The following is a 17,055-nucleotide window of genomic DNA, read 5'->3' as shown; positions in this document are numbered from 1 at the left end:
TGGCTTGTCATGCCAGCCTTGGGAATCTCTTTCATTCAGATCTGTTCCCTAGTTGAGAGATGTTGTGTGTGGTCATGCTCTGCTTTTGGGAGGAGATGGAGGATTTGGCAGCAGTGCCCCTGCCCCTCCCCCCCAACCTTCCATAGTAACAGCCAGTTCTTGGCTCAAAAGTCGCTGCTGTCTATTGCTCTGATAGACACTATAACCAAAAGCACCTTGGGGTGGAAAGGGCTTATTTCAGCTTACAACTCTGAGGTCACACTCCATCACTGAGGGAAGTCAGGGCAGGAACTCAAGGCAGGAGCCTACAGACAGGAGCAGAGACCAGAGAGGGACGCTGCTTACTAGCTTGCTTCCCCTGGCTTGCTCAGTCTGCCTCTTATCCAGTCCGGACCATTTGCCTAGGGATGGCACAATCTCCGGTGAGCTAGGCCCTCCCCAGTCCATCATTAGTCAAGAGAGTGCCCTGCACACTTGCTTCCAGGCAATCTGATGGAAGCATTTTCTCAATTAAGATTTCCTCTTCTGCTGGGCATGTTATACCCTTTAGTTCCAGAGCTCAGCAGGCAGAAGCATTCTACATGAGGCCAGCCTGGTCTACACGATAATTTCCAGGCCAGCCAAGGCTACATAGTAAGACCCTAACTCAAAATAGATAGATGGATAGAAAAATAGATGATAGTAAGACAGACAGACAGACAGACAGACAGACAGACAGACAGACAGATCAAGCCAGGCAGCGGTGGTGCACACTGTTAGTCCCAGCACAGCACAGAGAGACAGAGGAAGGCAGATCTCTGTGAGTTCAAAGCCAGCCTGGCATACTGAGTTCCAAGATAGCCAGGACTACATAGAGGAACCCTGTCTCGGAAAAAAACAAAAAAAGGAAAAGAAAACAAAAAAGATAGACAGATGATAGACAGACAGACAAATAGATGATAGATAGATGGTAGGTAGATAGATGGTACATACATAAGTATGTACATACATACATACATACATACATACATACATCCCCTTCTTAGATATGTCTATGTCCAGCTGTCAAAAGCCAACCAGCACACCGCCTTTGCTGAGAGCACTCCCTCTGTCTTTTACACCCCCTCCCTCCTTCTTCCCCTAGAACATTTATCTGGCCTGCTGGATCCCTAAGGGCACCTGAGGCCTCTTGACCTCTGTCTGGGAGGAATATCTTCAGTCCCTAAGGCCCCCGGTGCTTGTATATCCTGTCTTCCATCCTCCCTCACAGCCGATGTGTCTGGCCTTGTAGTACAGAGAGTTGGCTCGCTCTTCTTTGAGAGGAAAGTTGCCATTAGATGAAGAAGCAGAAGGCTGCAGGCTAAGAAGCAGGCAAGGACTTGCCCCTGGCTGCCCGAATGGCACACACCCACTTCAGCAGTAACCTTCTGGGAACCGTGCCCATGCCTTGCCCCCTCTGCCCCTCCCCTTTCATTAGTGATTTTCAAAGGGGAAGTTTCAGGCAGCCAGAAGGGAGCAGATGGCTGGGCCTCAGGCCTCCTGCGGCATGAATGATTTGGGGGAGTCAAAGCTTTCCCCGTGGTGAGTTCCTCAGGTCCCCCCAACCCCCACGCACCTCCGTCTCTCAGGCTATTGAGTTGAAGCTCCTGTCAGTCACCCTGGTGATTGACAAATTGACAACTGTCCGCCTGGGCCTCCTTTCACAAACAGGGAAGCTGGAACAGAACTAAAAGGGGGCTTTTTTCAAGCACTTTTGGAAAGAATGAGCAATGGAAAAAGGAAATTGGGAGCTTTGGGGAGTTTACAGCAGCCCAGCGCTGGAGTTTGAAATAGGAGCTGGGAATCCATATGTTTGGGAAAGGAAAGACCCGGAGCGGCCGCACGCACAGAGCTTCAAGGGTATGTGCGGAAATCGTTATGGGAAAGGGGGCAGGGAAGCCCACGTGGGGCTCCCTTTATCAGAGCCAGATGTTCAGGCAGCAGCTCTCTAGATGCCTGTGAGGGTCCAGGGCCCGCTGGGCTGGACTGTGTTTTCTTAACTACCAAGAAGCACGTGAACTCAGTGGCTGGGCGCTTTCCACTGTGCACTCAATGACTCCCTGGGGTCCCGCTGGGGTCTGTGCCATACCAATTAAGTGGAGGCCTGGCTGTCTAGGAGCAGGGCTTAGAAGTGGATTGTTCGGGGCTCCCGGGGTGATGACTTGGTCCCTAGCAACCACAGGCTGCTGAAACCGCTTCAGTTGCCTCTTGCTTCCAACTTACCTTGTAATTGGAATCGTGAACCCAAGATTCAACTCAATTCTGAATTGCATCAATAGCCTCTCTGAGCTTCACTTTTGCTGTCTTTAAAATGAGGGGGGGGGCTGTGTCTGTGTATCTGTATCACTTGTGAGGTGTATATAAAATATGTGTGAGAAAGACTCTTAATAATAAATAAACACGGTATTAAAAGTATTCGTCATAGCAGGTCATGGTGACCTGAGCCTATAGTTGCAGTTTTGGGGGAGACCAAAGCAGGGATCCCTGAGCTCAGGAATCTGAGGCCAGTCTGGGTTCCCATCTCCAATCTTAAATCAGATGGCTCAGTAGCTATGAACTCTGGTTGTTCCTCCAGAGGACCTAGGATTGATTCCTAGCACCCACATGAAGGTTCACAACAGTCCAAAATTCCATTTCCAGTGTGGCCTCTTCTGGCATCCATACGGTGCACACACAGAGATACAAGCAAACGAAACACCCAAACACATAAATAAATATATTTTTTTTAAAAATTAAATTATTTGGAGATGGGCCTGGTGGCCCATGCTTTTAATCGCAGCACTCAGGAGACAGAGACAGGCAGATCTCTATGAGTATGAGTGGGAGGCCAGCTTGGTCTACAAAGCAAGTTCCAGGGTAGCCAAGGCGATGACATAGAGAAACCCTGTCTCAAAAGAAAATTCAAATTATTTGGTACATCTTAAAATCTACACAAGCTATAGGGCCAGGAACATGGTACAGCTGGTAAAAGGCCCTTGCCACCAAACCTGACAACCCGAGTCCAATCCCCAGAACCCACAGTGGAAGGAGAGAACCAACTCCCCAAAAATGTCCTCTGATCTTTACACACACACACACACACACACACACACACACACACAAAACAAACAAACAAATAAAGAAATAAATGGAATTTAGTTATCAGATTATCAAACATGCTCAAGGATTCTGAACCTATAAAGTAGCTTCAGCAGTCATTAAGATGTCTGCCCCATCAGTGTCTCTGCCTACTTCCTTTATCTCTGGGTTATTTTGAAGCAACTCCCTAATATCCTGTTGTTTTTATCTCATTTTCAAAGTCATATGGTAGAGTTTTAACCAGTTGAAGCCCTCCCAATTCTTGGATGTCTCTTTTTGAACCCTTCCCTCCTTACACAGTGACATATCTCCTGTCCTTACCACGTACCTAGCACCCTAACTCCTTGCTACAAGACTGTCACGACCCATAGTAACCCAGGATGGCAGCCCCGGGAGGCCTGAGAAACGTTTGTATTTTATCAGGCTACATTATCTTCTAAGAAAGAAGTGATGCTCTGACAGTCGGACACTAAAATGTCTGTCACTGAAAGAACAGAGGGTGTTAGACTATTTACAAACCTCCAAGCCCTTGATGTCAAGAATAAGCGGTGGTGGTGCATGCCTTTAATCCCAGCACTTGGCAAGAGGCAGAGGCAGGCGGATTTCTGAGTTCAGGCCAGCCTGGTCTACAGGGTGAGTTCCAGGACAGCCAGGGCTACACAGAGAAACCCTGTCTGGAAAAAAACTAAATAAATAAATAAATAAATAAATAAATAAATAAATAAATAAATAAATAAATAAGCTGTCCGTGATTGATGGAGACCCTTCTCCAATTTGGGCTTGACTTCCAAGGAAAGAGTACATGGTACTAAGAACACCAGAACTCTATCCTCATCTGTGGCCTGCACAGGAACCAGGGCTCTGTTCTCCAAGTGAGTTTTCTACCACTGACTAGCATGTTTGACAGAGCTAAGCAGGAGACTTGAGCCTCTTCCTAAGGTTCCAGAGGATGGGAGGCCAGATTCAAATCCCATCTCTAGTGCATAGAGCACGTATCTTCTCTGTGTCTCAGATTCTCTAATTCCCAGTTGTTGAATGGTGTGGTGGTGCATACTGGCACTTCCAAGACTTAGAAGGCAGAGGAAAGAAAATCACACATTCAAGGCTAGCCTCAGCTAGGTCGTAACTTTGGGCCAGCATGGGCTACATGAGACCTTGACTCAAAAATAAAAGAGAAACATCTCTGATGAGGGTTGAGTTGATGATCTGATCTCTGGGTATAAAAACATGCCTTTGGGAGTTGTTTTATTGCTGTTTCTTTAACAGAATAATAATAGTACATTTTCCCCCTCGAACCTATGATCTATCTAGTCTTAGGCTTTTGGCCACTTTAGCATTGTCAGGTGACAATGACATGGAATGGGCCTAAATCCAATCAGAGTGGTTGGTTCCCACCACAGCATTTGTATACTACTGCATCAACACATCTTACAAGCCAGTTGCTGTTACAGGGTTTGTAGCTGGGTGACATTCATGATTACTTTCTCCTCTCTTCCTGGCACAGTGAATGATAGATAGATAACGAAGCTTCTAGTTGGGCACCAGCTCAATGTCCCATTGTTCTAAGACATAAATTTTGTCAACAGAGCCTTAGCATCAGATGACTAAGAGTGACCTATAGCCTTGTCAGTAGGCTACAATGTTTTAGAGGGGAGTTTATGGAGCCCCTTTGGCCAATGACTCTGTAACCCCAGACCTAGCACAGAAGGTTTTACCTGGTGGCTAGCAGAAGACATCTTGATGGGGCATTCTCTCAAACATTATATGGTGACTCCATTGAGATACTTTCCATGTATGTATATATGTATGTATATATAGGAAGCTTTTCAAAAGGCCTTTTGTGTTAGCTGCCCCTCCCCATATTGCCGCCTGCCTTCTTTACCCTCCCCGAAACCCCTTTCCTATTTAAAGAAACCTCAGCAATTTCTCCCCATTTACAACTGCAGCTATGTAAATGTCCCGCATTCCCGAAAAGCATGCTTTCCTGAACACATTGGGTTCTCCCAGCATTCCGGGCGTCCTTCCTCTTTCTCTAAACCCTCCCTCCCCGACATGTGTGTGCTTGCCTGCTGTGTGGCGTAGAGCTTGTCCTTTTCTTTTCCACACTCCCTCTTTGGGCAGCTGCTCAGGTTCATGGCTGACCTGCCCTCAGAGTATTTTTATGCAAATAAAATTGTTCTCAAACTCCCAACAATATAATAAAAATTAAAGGGGTTAAGGTGGTAAGCCAGATTCTTTTGGTAGGTAGCAAGCAACAGAAAATTCAACGCAAAATGTCTTTGAGCAAAATGGTTTTTTTTTTTTTTTTTGGTTTTTTTGGATTTTTGGATTTGGTTTTTTCGAGACAGGGTTTTTCTGTATAGCCCTGGCTGTCCTGGAACTCACTCTGTAGACCAGGCTGACCTCCAACTCAGAAATCTGCCTGCCTCTGCCTCCCAGAGTGCTGGGATTACAGGTGTGCTCCATCACCGCCCTGTTCTTTGAGCAAAATGTAACAGCCAGGAATTCATTTTAAGAAGGAGCACAGAGGTAGGCATGGTAGCCCATGCCTTTAATCCCAGTACTCAAGAGGCAGAGACAGGCAGAAGAGGCTAGCCTGGTCTTCACTGTGAGTTCCAGGACTGCCAGTGCTATGTAGAAAGACCCTGAGAAAGAAAGAAAAGAAAGAAAAGGAAGAAAGGGAGGGAGGAAGGAAGGGAAGAAAGAAGAAAAAGAAAGGAAGGAAGGAAGGAATAAATAAAAAGGAAGGAAGGAAGGAAAGAAAGAAATAAGAAATAAAAGGAAGGAAGGAAAGAAAGAAGAAATAAAAAGGAAGGAAGGAAGGAAGGAAGGATATTTTGGTGGACTTCTTACTTAGTGTTCCTGAAATTCCCAGGTTCTAGGTTCTATTCAAAACAAAACAAACCTTCCATGGATGGAGTCTGGGTTCATATGTTTAATCAGAACTTGAATTCTTATTTTTAGTCTCTTGTCTACTAATTTTAGTCTTGGGCAACTATAACAAGATGACAGAATCAGTTTTAGTATATGTGCTCTTTCAGGTTTCAGACACAAAGGAGTTTTCTTTCCTAAGAAACCTAGAGAAAAGCTCATTGACAAGGACTGGATGCCATGACCTTCCTGGTGATCAACAACAGTGAAACCCCTTTAATGTATTTGGTTAGGTTTACTGCTTCTTCCTGGACTGAGAGACTGGGGGGGGATGGGCGTGTAGGTGTATAGATATGTCATAATTTAAATGTCCCTTCCAAAACTCAGGTTTATTGTAGTTATTCATTATTTATTTATATTTTTGTGGTGCTAGGATTAACACTTAGGACTCCATTCATGGTGGGTGAGTTCACTTCCACTGAGTTACATCTGCATTTCCAACACGTTGAAGTTTAGTTGCTACTATAACCCTGTTGAGAGGTATGACTTTGAAGACATGATGGGGGCTCTGCCCTCCTGATGGATTGTCAACAGAGTGGCTTAGTCATCGAGGAGTAGGGCGTGGGCATGATGAGTTCTTTAATTTTAGCACTCAGGAGGCAAAGGTGGGTGGATCTCAGTAAGTTCAAAGCCACCAGCAGAGTCTACATAGTGAGTTCAAGGCCAGCCTGGTCTACACATTATATAAAGCAAGCATCAGCCTAGCCAGGGCTACATACTAAGACTCTATCTCAAAAAAAAAGGGGGGGCTGGAGAGATGACTCAGCGGTTAAGAGCCCCAACAGCTCTTCCAAAGGTCCCGAGTTCAAATCCCAGCAACTACATGGTGGCTCACAACCATCCGTAACAAAATCTGATGCCCTCTTCTGGAGTGTCCAAAGACAGCTACAGTGTACTTATAATATTTATAAATTTATGAATAAATAAATCTTTTTTTTAAAAGCTGACTTTAGTGGGGTTTTCCTATCTCGCCTGTGCTCATGTGCCCACCAGGGATCTTAGCACAAAGGCCGTTCCCAGAGCCTTAGTCGTGGGCCTTTCATCCTGTAAAATCAGGAGCCAAACAAACAAGCAGATAAATGCATAACCTTCCTGTTGTTTATACGTTGCCTACTGTATGACACTCTGTGTCCAAGACAGCTATCAGAATGCAGGTGGACGGGTGGGTAGAGCTGCCAAAGCTGGAGGTGCGCAGCAGTTCCTCGTGAAGCACCACCTCTCCTAGCTCACCTTCGGCTCCGTCACTATTTCACTTTGCTTTTGTATTTCAAAACGGTGTCGCTCTGGTTGGCCTGGTCCTCATTCTCGTTCATCTTCTCTGGTGGTGGGATCGAGAGACATGCCAGGGAGCCCAGCTAGTGCTTAGTCACGTGACATTGGCTGTAACAAATGCCTGGCAAAAACAGCTGGAAGGAAGGGTCTTTTATCAAGTGTTTTTGTCTTGTGGTACCGAGGATATAAACCTAGGGCCTCACACATGCTAGGTAAGAGCTTTACCACATTTAGTTTGTTCATAAGTTCTAGTCCATAGTCAGCTCCCTCCATGACTGTTGGCCTGAGAAGCATGGTAAAGGAGATTGCTTACCTCAAGAAGACCAGAAAGCAGGCAGGCAGGCAGGCAGACAGACAGGAAGGGGTCAAGGCCAAGATATAACTTTGAAAGGCACTTTCTCCGGGACCTCTTTCGGAAGCTGGCACCACCTCCCACAGTTGCACACCCTCACTGCATCAAGCTGTTGTGGGGAGGGGGAGGGGCATTCCAAGCAGAACAAGCGAGCAAGTTCCGGTTCCGGTGGTGCACACTTGCAAGCTCACTTCTCTCTTCCTCCCTTCCCCCTCCCCCCCCCACCCCCCCCACCCCCCCCACCCCCGACTATCAAGTCTGTTGAAATTTTGAATCCATCAGTGGATTTAACAATTGATTACACACACCCACCATAATCCAATTGCCCCTGGAAATGCCTTCGCACTAACCCCTGACCCAGAGCTGGGCTTCATTAGTCCTCCAGGTGTTGCTCTAGTCAGGCAAGTTGACTCTGAAAATGACCCATCCCAGGCGGATCACTCTGATCCTCTGATCCATCCTACCAGTCAGCTTCATCTTTCCATTTTGCAGGAAGGAACTCAGAGCACAGATCTGTCCTCCAGAGGACAGTGGGGACTTAGCCAGCAGTCACCTGGAGCTACAGCTGGTTTAGAATTCCCTGAAGATCTGATGGGATCTACAAGGCCTGACTCTGGGTTTAGGGTAGTTGCCAGGGGTGTTCCCGAGTAAACAGTCAGGGTTGGTAACAGTTGGTCATGTCAAGGTCCTATTGTTGATGTCCTGGCAGGTGGCAAGGGAAAGAACTGGTATATAGGCAGGACACTGTCACCCCAGAAACACCTTCTCATGACTGGCTCCTTTTATTCCAAGTACAGAAGAACTTGGTTTTCCTTGTGGAGTGGGGGATGGGCTTGCCAAACAAAACAAGCAAAACAGGCTGTGGTGTGGTGGTGCTCACCCGTGGGCCTAGGTGCACTCTTGCGGAAGTAGGGGAATCGTGAGTTTATAAGGAGACTCTGTCTGAAGAACACAAGAGAGGAGGAGGGGATACTTGCCTTCTGCTGCCTCCCAAGAGAACATTGTCCTGAAGCCAAGAGCATCCTTTGCCAGAAGGTGGGAGGTTAGATGGAGGTGGTTTGCACAGAGCTTAAAACATCCTCCCGAGTATGTTTGAAATCTCCAAAGAGCCTTTCAGAAAAGCTAGCATCCCCTCTTCTGTATCCAGGATCTGAACACATAGAGAAAGAAGACCAAGGTTCAGGAGTGAGCCAAAGTACACCTAAACGACCACTAACCTAGCGTGGGCGAAGGGAGCATCTTGTGAGTCCAAAATTAGCCTCTCAGATAAGCCTGGGAGAAGGATGGAGCTGAGATCCTTCCAGAGGCTTCCCCAAGTTCTCCAGTCAGAGAAACTGCTCCACTACCATATATAGGAAGTGGAGATGGAAAGTGTGTCTAGGGAAACCCCTTTATCGTGGGAATCAGCCGCAGTGAGCATTGCCCGTAGTATGTTGTTAATCTTTCTGCCCATTATTAAGCTGGGAACAGGAATATCCTCTCCCCGCCGAGGGGATGGGGAGGGCTTCAAGGATGATCATGTGTCCCACATCTGGGTGGGTGGGAAGGCAGGCCAGGCTCTGCGAAGACTGTTTTTGTGTCCAGTTCAGTTCCTAGCAGGTGGCCTTGCTGTCCTCCAGGCACGAAGCCCAGGGCCCCAGCCTGCTTCTCTGCTGTGTACTGCTCTTCTCTCCAGCTGTAAAAATTCAGGAGAATGTGGGTGTATAGCCGACCGACGCTTTCTGGCTTCTTGGCTGCTTCCCAGTCTGTGTTCTCCCACTTGGGGGGTAGGGGGACCGGCAGACTTCCTTTCCTTGGTGGTGAGTGCCACCCGGTCCCAACCCCCATGCCCTGTTCCTGCAGAGCCTGGCTCAAAGTTCAAAGCTGAGATGGCTCTGTTGAGTAATTCAGGGACACTGCCCGCCCGCCCGCCCGCCCTCCTGCCGTGGAAGGGGCGAGTCGCTGCACTCCTACACAGGCATTTGCTCAGCATCTGGGTTTTGTGGTGTACAGCCTGGGAACAGACTAGCCACCCCAGCCGACCGACCGCAGTGGGGCTGCGCTTCCTTCCTTTCTCTGCTGCCCCTGGGCTCTCTGGGTCTCACACACAGTTCTGCGCTGGGCAGGTTTCAGATCCACTCCCAGGCCGCTTGGCCGGGCGTTGACTGCATCTGGATTCACACCAACCCCTTCCTCCTGGGGGTTCAGAGTGTTCTTGGAAGGGAGCCTGGGAAGGGAAAGGCCTTCCCCATCATTCCCCAGCCAGGGGTTGGCTGACAGCACGGAACAGAGCTGCCAGGAGCTCTGCAGTCAGACGGGGATGAGTTCAAATCCCTGGGTGACCTTGGCCGAGCTGCTCTCTCCACATCAGTTTCCTCATGTCTAAAAAATGTGACAGTAACAAGACCCGCCTCCTGGGACCGTCATGGGAATTTGATGAGATGCTAATTGGCCCACACTGTCCCTGCATCTGGCCAGTGGGAATGTTTGAGAACTGGTACCCTTGATCTTCTTGGAGCAACTCCTGCTTCCCAGGGGTGTGGTCACAGGGAAGACAGTGAAGACGACCTCAGGCGTCCCAGACCCACCATGTGTTTCTAACCTGACCAGGATTCAGTTCTAAACAAGGCGTCTTGCTTCTCGTCTCTTAGAGCCTTGTGTGCTGGCGATTCGAAGGCCTCAAATACTTGGAGCCATTAAGTATGGGGGTGAAGAAACTGGGAGGTCTGACCCTTCGTGCTTTCCGGAAGGTTTCCTGAGCCCTCGGCAGTCATTTCTGCCCCTCCCTTCTCCCTCCCTCCCTCCCTCCCTCCTGTTGTTCTCCCTCACTTGATTTTTTCTTCCCTCTCTCCCTGTTTTCCTTTTCACCTTCTTTTTCCAGGATCCCACCCCCCCACACACACACACACACCCTGTCGGCTAAATGGAGATTGCATCCTTTTCCTTTCCCTGTAGTCTCCCGAGCTGCTAGACCATCCCTTGAGAGCCCTTCACCCAGCTCAGAGAAGCGATTCCTCTTTCAAATTGAGTCTGTCCCCTGACTCGTTCATTAAAATGCACAGGGGCATGTGCGCAAACTGCATAATGACTCTCTGCCGAGAAGCCTGAGAGGCAGGCAGAGCTGCCAACTGCCAAGGCAAACACTTGCCCCCAGCTGCGAATCAGACTCACTGGCTGTCATGCCCCAGGAAGGTTGGGGGCCCCTCTGCCGTTCATCTCCAGTAAACCAGCCAAACCCTGGAGAGCTACAGCCTGGCTCAGGCTGTCGTCTTGGAAGCTGTGTTGCTGAGGAAGAGTCTAGCCTGTGAACTTTCTCAACCTTCCTCCACCCCCACTTCACATTGCGTTTTCACCCATTCATTAATTCATTTTAGAAACAGTGTCTTGTTTTATGGCGCCCACGCTGGACTTGAACTCAAGACCCTCCGGTCTCCACTCTTGAGTGCTGGGGATTACACGTGTGCATCATTACTTACATATTTTTAAAATATTTACTTCTTTCAGTTATGTGTATTCGTGTGTGTGTGTGTGTGTGTGTGTGTGTGTGTGTGTGTGTGTTGGGGGGGTGTCTATAGAGACCAGTTTGATTCCCTGGAGCCAAAGGCACTGGTGGTTATGAGACACACAATGTGGATGCTGGGAACCAAACTCCAGTGATCTATGGCAGTAGTAAACATTTTTTAACCCCCGAGCCATTTCTCCAGTCCCGTAAATATATATTTCAATAATGTAAGTAATATACAATGCATTCTTTTTATTATTGTTTGGTACAAGTAAGAAAAAAATGTTTTCTTTTATTGTAAATTTTATTTTATGTGTATTTGTGCATGCATGTCTGTGCACCAAGAGGACGCAGGGCCTAAGTGGGCCAGAAGGTCTTAGATCTCCTGGAACTGGAGTCACAGAAAGGTGTGAGCTGCCATGTGGGTCTGGGAACTGAAGCCAGGTCCTCAGAAAGAGCAGCCAGTGCTCTTCACCCCCCTGAGGCATCTCTCCAGCCTGAGAGTGCGTGTTCTTATCATGAAAAGACAAACAGAAGTGGATCTGGCAGGCTGGCTTGGTGGGGAAAGGTACTTACTGCCAAGGCTTGTCTGCCTGGTTTTGATTCCCAGATCCCAGGAAATAGAAATAGAACACCAACTCCCACATGTTGACCTCTGACCTCCACCCAGGTGCGCGCATGAGCATACACACACACACACACACACACACACACAGTCTCAGCAAAACCATCAGCACTCACCTTGGTTATCTTCTAGCTTCCTTCCATACATACATCCCTATGTCTAGCAGATATCTTGCATCTGCCCACCAAGGCTAACGCCCCTCCCCCTCATACACACCCTGAATGTGAATCTCATTCTTTGAAAAGAGCCCTACTGGTTTCTTTAGAAAGCAAACAGGCCAAGCAGATTGCTTCCTGCATACAGATTGAAGTTAGTTTCCCAGGGCATGTGCCCTTTCATTCTGTAGGTTTCCTATGAGGAAGATACCAAAATTCAGCATTTCTTGCAGTTTCCTTGGTCACTAGGCCCACATATGGATCCACTTTTAGGTCCACTTTTGGGTAATAACCTCTTTACTTGGCTGTGTGACCCTGGGAAAAATCATAAACTTCTCTGAATTGCAGAATGGGACTAATAACCATAGTATTTCCTTCTCTGAGTTATCAAGGACTAATATGGGATTATCCATATACGGCCTAATCACAGTCCTTGGCAAGGTACAGTATCATCATCAATATCATCACCACCACTACCATCATTCTTATCTATTTATTAAGTATCTACTATGTTTCAGGCACTGTCTGTTCTTGACCCTGGGGTGAAGCAATGAAGGAGTTAGGCAAAACATCAAAGGGTTTCTATTCTAGTAGGGGTGTATTGCACTTTTAGCTTTATTTATACTTACTTGTTAGGTTGTTTAGTTGGTTTCGGTTTTTTGAGATACGTTTGTCTTTGTATATAGTTCTGGCTGTCTAGCTCTTTAGACCAGGCTAGCCTTAAACTCACAGAAATCCTCCTGCCTCTGCCCGCGCCACCATGATAATTAAGCATTTGCAGCTTTCCAGGTGCCACATGATCCTCATGGATGCATTTTCCTTAATAATGGGTGATGCGGTTGCTGCTCTTGAAGAATGAGGAAGTAGAGTTTCCACGGTTAAGCTAAGGGAAGCAGTTAGCCGCTGACCAGGGGCTCTTCCTGGCTCCAGTACTCTCAAGATGGGCACTGACGATTGTCTTGTGTGCAGAGGAGGACAGAAGCAACTCCCAGAGCCATGTGAGCCAGAGCCCAGCAGAATCAAAAGACGTTCCTTGCCTGCCTCAGAGCCTCACCTTATCTTTCCCATAAAGACTGTCCATTGGCAAGAACTGTCAATATGATCCTGTGGCTGGTGCTAACTTTGTGGGTCTAGAGGAACTTTTCTTGTAAAGAGAACCAGGGGGCATTGTGAAGACAGACAGCAGGCAGCTGGCTCCCTGAGGACTCTGGCCCCTGGGCTGACCAGAAGAGGTGAGAAAATGGCTAGGGTCCAGGCTCTGTAGCCACTGCACGATTCTTCAGGGCTCCAGCTGGAGGGAGCTCCACTGTCCACACCAGCATGCCCCCTCGGCAGCACCGGACAGGACAAGACTGGCCCTGGCTGAGAATACCATTAGAGGAAATGAAAGTGCTACCCGGGGGAAGTGGCCAGGGCATGTCTGGCAAAGGCCAGGTTCAGATGCTGTTAAGAGCCAAGCACTGTAAAGAGGCCAGTGTCCCGCTGGTGAGCATGACCAGGTCAAGGGTTTCCTGACCGACCGCAGTAAGACTCGCCCTACTCCCTGACCCTTGGTGACAGATCGGAAGCTTCATAGCATTATCTAGCTGATGAAGGACCAGAGGCTTCCTCATCTCCAGGGTCACGTTTACCGAGTTCTGGAGATGCACAGTCCCCGCCCCATTTCTATTCTTATGTTTTCTTACCTTTCTTGGTCCTTCAAGCCAATTCCAAGAGTAGGGTGTGTTCTTTTTGTTGTTGTTGTTTGTTGTTTTATTTGTTTTTGTTTTATTTTCCTGCTTCATTTTTATTGAAATCAAATGCTGGGTGTGTGTGTGGGTGGGGGGGGGGAGATGTGCATTACCTCTGACTCTTGACCACCTTCTATTTTTGGTTAAGCCCTGCACCATTCACATCAATTCATTTCGATCTGCCTGTGTTCATCTACGTGCTTGGAATCTGCTGAGCCCACTGCAGGCTCTCCCACCCCCACCCAACTGTCCTCCCCTCCACTACCTGGTCTTTCTCACTCATCCTTAATCTTGCTATTCCTTTGCTTTTACTTCATACATTCCCCTAAAAGAAATTTGTTGTTGTTGTTTTGTTGTTGTTGTTTTCTCACTTCCAAGAATACCCTGCTACAGGTAACCTTCCGGAACCTGCATGTAGCCATCGGAATGTACTGCTTCCCTTATGCCATTAGGTTGGTAGCCTTCCCACATGCTGCTGTGTATGACTGTGCTCCGAAGTTTGTTTCTGCAGCTGCATTGCTGTTCTTCCTCTTGTGCTCCATGCATAGTTCCACTCCCACCCGTGGACAGTTGGGCTGTTACCAGCTTTCCCGTCACACTGAATGAGGTGTTCCGGACCTCTTTATACAGGTCTTCTGGAGAAACTCTGAGTTTACCCATTTACAGTTCCGACAGCCATTGTTGACCTGTATCCCTTCACTGTTGGGTAGCCTTTCCCAGCGGAAGGATGCTGAAGGGGAACTCGCTGTGTGCACTTGGAGCTTGTGGTGTGTCCAAAGAAGTGTTACAGCTATTGGTAGTTCAGTGGGGGGGGGGGGTCCCTGGGGAGCAAATGAAACACAGTATACCTCTGCAGTCTCTCCCAGTTAGCATTGGTCTCTCATTTAAGCTGATTCCCTGTTATCCACTATAGTGCCCGGTAACTCATCATTATCATCATAAAAACAATAATAACACAATAATTATAGATAACATTTATTCAGTTCACTGAGCGTCAGGCACTATGTTAAATAACACCTCTTCTTTTATAATATCACACACCTATTCATAAACCCTAGAAGGTAGTTTCCACATCACTTCACATTTTGTATATAGGGGTGGAAGTTGAAGACTCATCCCCAGAATCATAGAAGTAGTAAATGATCAAGTCAGAGCGTGTAATTGGCACTCAAGTTCGTAATACCATATAGCTGCCCAATCACAGCTGCCCAATAAATTAATTTTTCAAAGGTTTAGTTAGGTTTTCTATATTTATTTTTAATTTGCAGTATTTTATATATAGCCTTGGCTAACTTGGGATTATGTAGATCAGGCTGGCTTCAAACTTATAGATCTGCCTGCCCCTGTCTCCCAAGTGCTGGTATTGAAGGCATGCACTTCTACACCTGACTAATGTGTGTGTGTGTGTATGTGTGTGCATGCATGTATGTGTTGGGGTGCACGTAGAGACAGGAAGAAGGCATCAGATCCCCTGTAACTGAATTAGAGTGGGTGCTGGGAACTAAACCCCGAAAGAGCAGCAAGTGCTGTTAACTCCAGAGCCATCTCTCCAGCCCCTCCCCCCCAGTAAATTCTTTAATGAAGTATCTTCTGTCGGTAACCATAGGCAGTGCCCAATGCCTTTGGCTCCTTTGACTTTATAACTCATCCATTGTGTTTTAAATGTACCCACGTTTTGCTTATAAACAAAGCTTAAAGGAATTTTAATATTTTCAAATGTAACACACGGAAGTCATAATTAGTTATGATTTCTCAGTAATCATCATGCTGACTTGAGAACTCATTGCGAGGGAGAACTAACCTAAAACCTAAAGATTGTTCTCAACTGTCAAGAGGTATTCACAAATTACTTCTTTATAAATATATACATACATACATATATATATATACACACACACATATATGGGATATATATATATATCCCATACCCTGTTACTATTTTTTCCTGGTATTATTCACACTCATCTGAGTAACATATTATTGTATCTATTACTGACCTGTGTAACTCCGTCATACATGTATTCATGATGCATGGCACACAGGCTGCCTCCAAAATGTTTGTGGGACGTCCGAAATCCAAGAGTGAATGAATGAATGAAATGAATAGGAAACCGAAGAGTTCCTATGAAGTTTGCTTTAGCATTCCCATCTTGTGCTTTTTTTTTTACTTTTAAATTGTAGCCAACTAGGTATTCATATTTCAAATATTCCTTTAGGTTGATAAAGAAGCCGAGAGGCCCGAGATTTTGTACCTATTGTGCCTAAAAGATAAAATGGTCATAACCTGGATACCCAAAGCAATACTTTACTGTCTTTCCCTCTATCTCTTATAAAGCAACAATGCTTCATCAAGTGAAGGCGCTTCATGAAGCGCCTGCCTCATCAACTATAGACTGGCAAAGAAACCTAACGCCTTTGTTTTCTAAACAAAAACCTCCTGGCAGCTTACATATAGCTAGTTGGATCAGCCTTGGGTATCCCAACTCAAGGCACCCATTACACACACAAAACATCTGATATTTGTGTAACAGGTCCTTAACCCCTGGCGGCGGTGCACTAGATAGATGCAGAACTCAGTAACTCCCCTCCCAGTGAAACAGTCTGTGGTTCAGTTCTCAAAGCTGGGCCAAACAAGTAATTATAGCTTCCCTCTGTGGTGTGCAGGGCAGGAGGCTGATTTAATAAAGGAAGCCTGCTGTCTGTCTCCAGCCTGCCTGTGACTCATGGAACCCCGGAGTCCCGGCAGCACTACCCGAAGAGCGTGGTGAGCAGCTGGGGGGTGGGAGGTAAAGGGGTAGCCAGCTCAGCTAGCCAGAGCCCCAAGAATGAGGAAACTCCCCGCTTGGCGGGTTGGAACCGGCAGCTGGAGCCAGAGGAAGTGAGGCTGGGACAGACCAAGCAGCTGCTACTTCTCCCCGGAAAGAAGGCTCCTACCATGTGGACACCTACAATAAAATGGGTTAGTGGTTTTTATATTCAAAATCGGGGCGGAGGGGGGGCACAGTCAGATTGCCTCTGTTAGGGGTGGCGGCTGCCTCTGTGTGCTATGCCAGTGGCCTTGGTTTCTTTGGAGGTCTGGGTGGATGGAGTCTGGATTGATCCTGGATGTTAATTTGGTTTCTCACTTTGGCAGGGAGGTGGCTAATGAGGTGTTCACAGCCGCAGAGACAGTGGGAGGCGGGTGGTTTTTAGCTGCTCGTGGGCTGACAGCTGCTCTGGAGAGGATTTGGATGCCACCTCGGATAGGTCACCACAGGTCATCTTAGCCTTCCTATGGTCTCCAGCAGCTTCTTCCTCCTTTGCTGACAATCAGCCAGACAGGCAACTTGACCCCCTCCTTCTCCTGCCGGCCCTGCCGGCAGGGAGATTCCAGAGCCATCCCTCCCTCCCCATCCTTCTCGCTGAGTCACCAC

At 47.4% G+C, this 17,055-nt stretch overlaps 1 protein-coding gene across 6 annotated transcripts in view; it reads left to right on the top strand.

Moving 5' to 3' along the window:
• Chd9 (chromodomain helicase DNA binding protein 9) overlaps nucleotides 1-17,055 on the top strand; it is a 218,723-nt gene that overhangs the window by 29,944 nt on the left and 171,724 nt on the right. Inside the window, exon 1 of one of the 6 annotated variants that reach the window (XM_052166953.1) lies at nucleotides 16,446-16,601. The exons of the other annotated variants lie outside the window; for them this stretch is intronic. The gene's annotated coding sequence lies outside the window, so the exon portion shown is untranslated. Of the gene's footprint in view, nucleotides 1-16,445; nucleotides 16,602-17,055 lie in introns of those variants that run through there. 6 annotated transcript variants of the gene reach the window in all.

Source organism: Apodemus sylvaticus, chromosome 21 (genome assembly GCF_947179515.1).
Source record: "Apodemus sylvaticus chromosome 21, mApoSyl1.1, whole genome shotgun sequence".
Taxonomy (NCBI): domain Eukaryota; kingdom Metazoa; phylum Chordata; class Mammalia; order Rodentia; family Muridae; genus Apodemus; species Apodemus sylvaticus.
The sequence above is the reverse complement of the archived record's forward strand: the minus strand, read 5'-3'. Positions and strand labels throughout refer to the sequence as shown.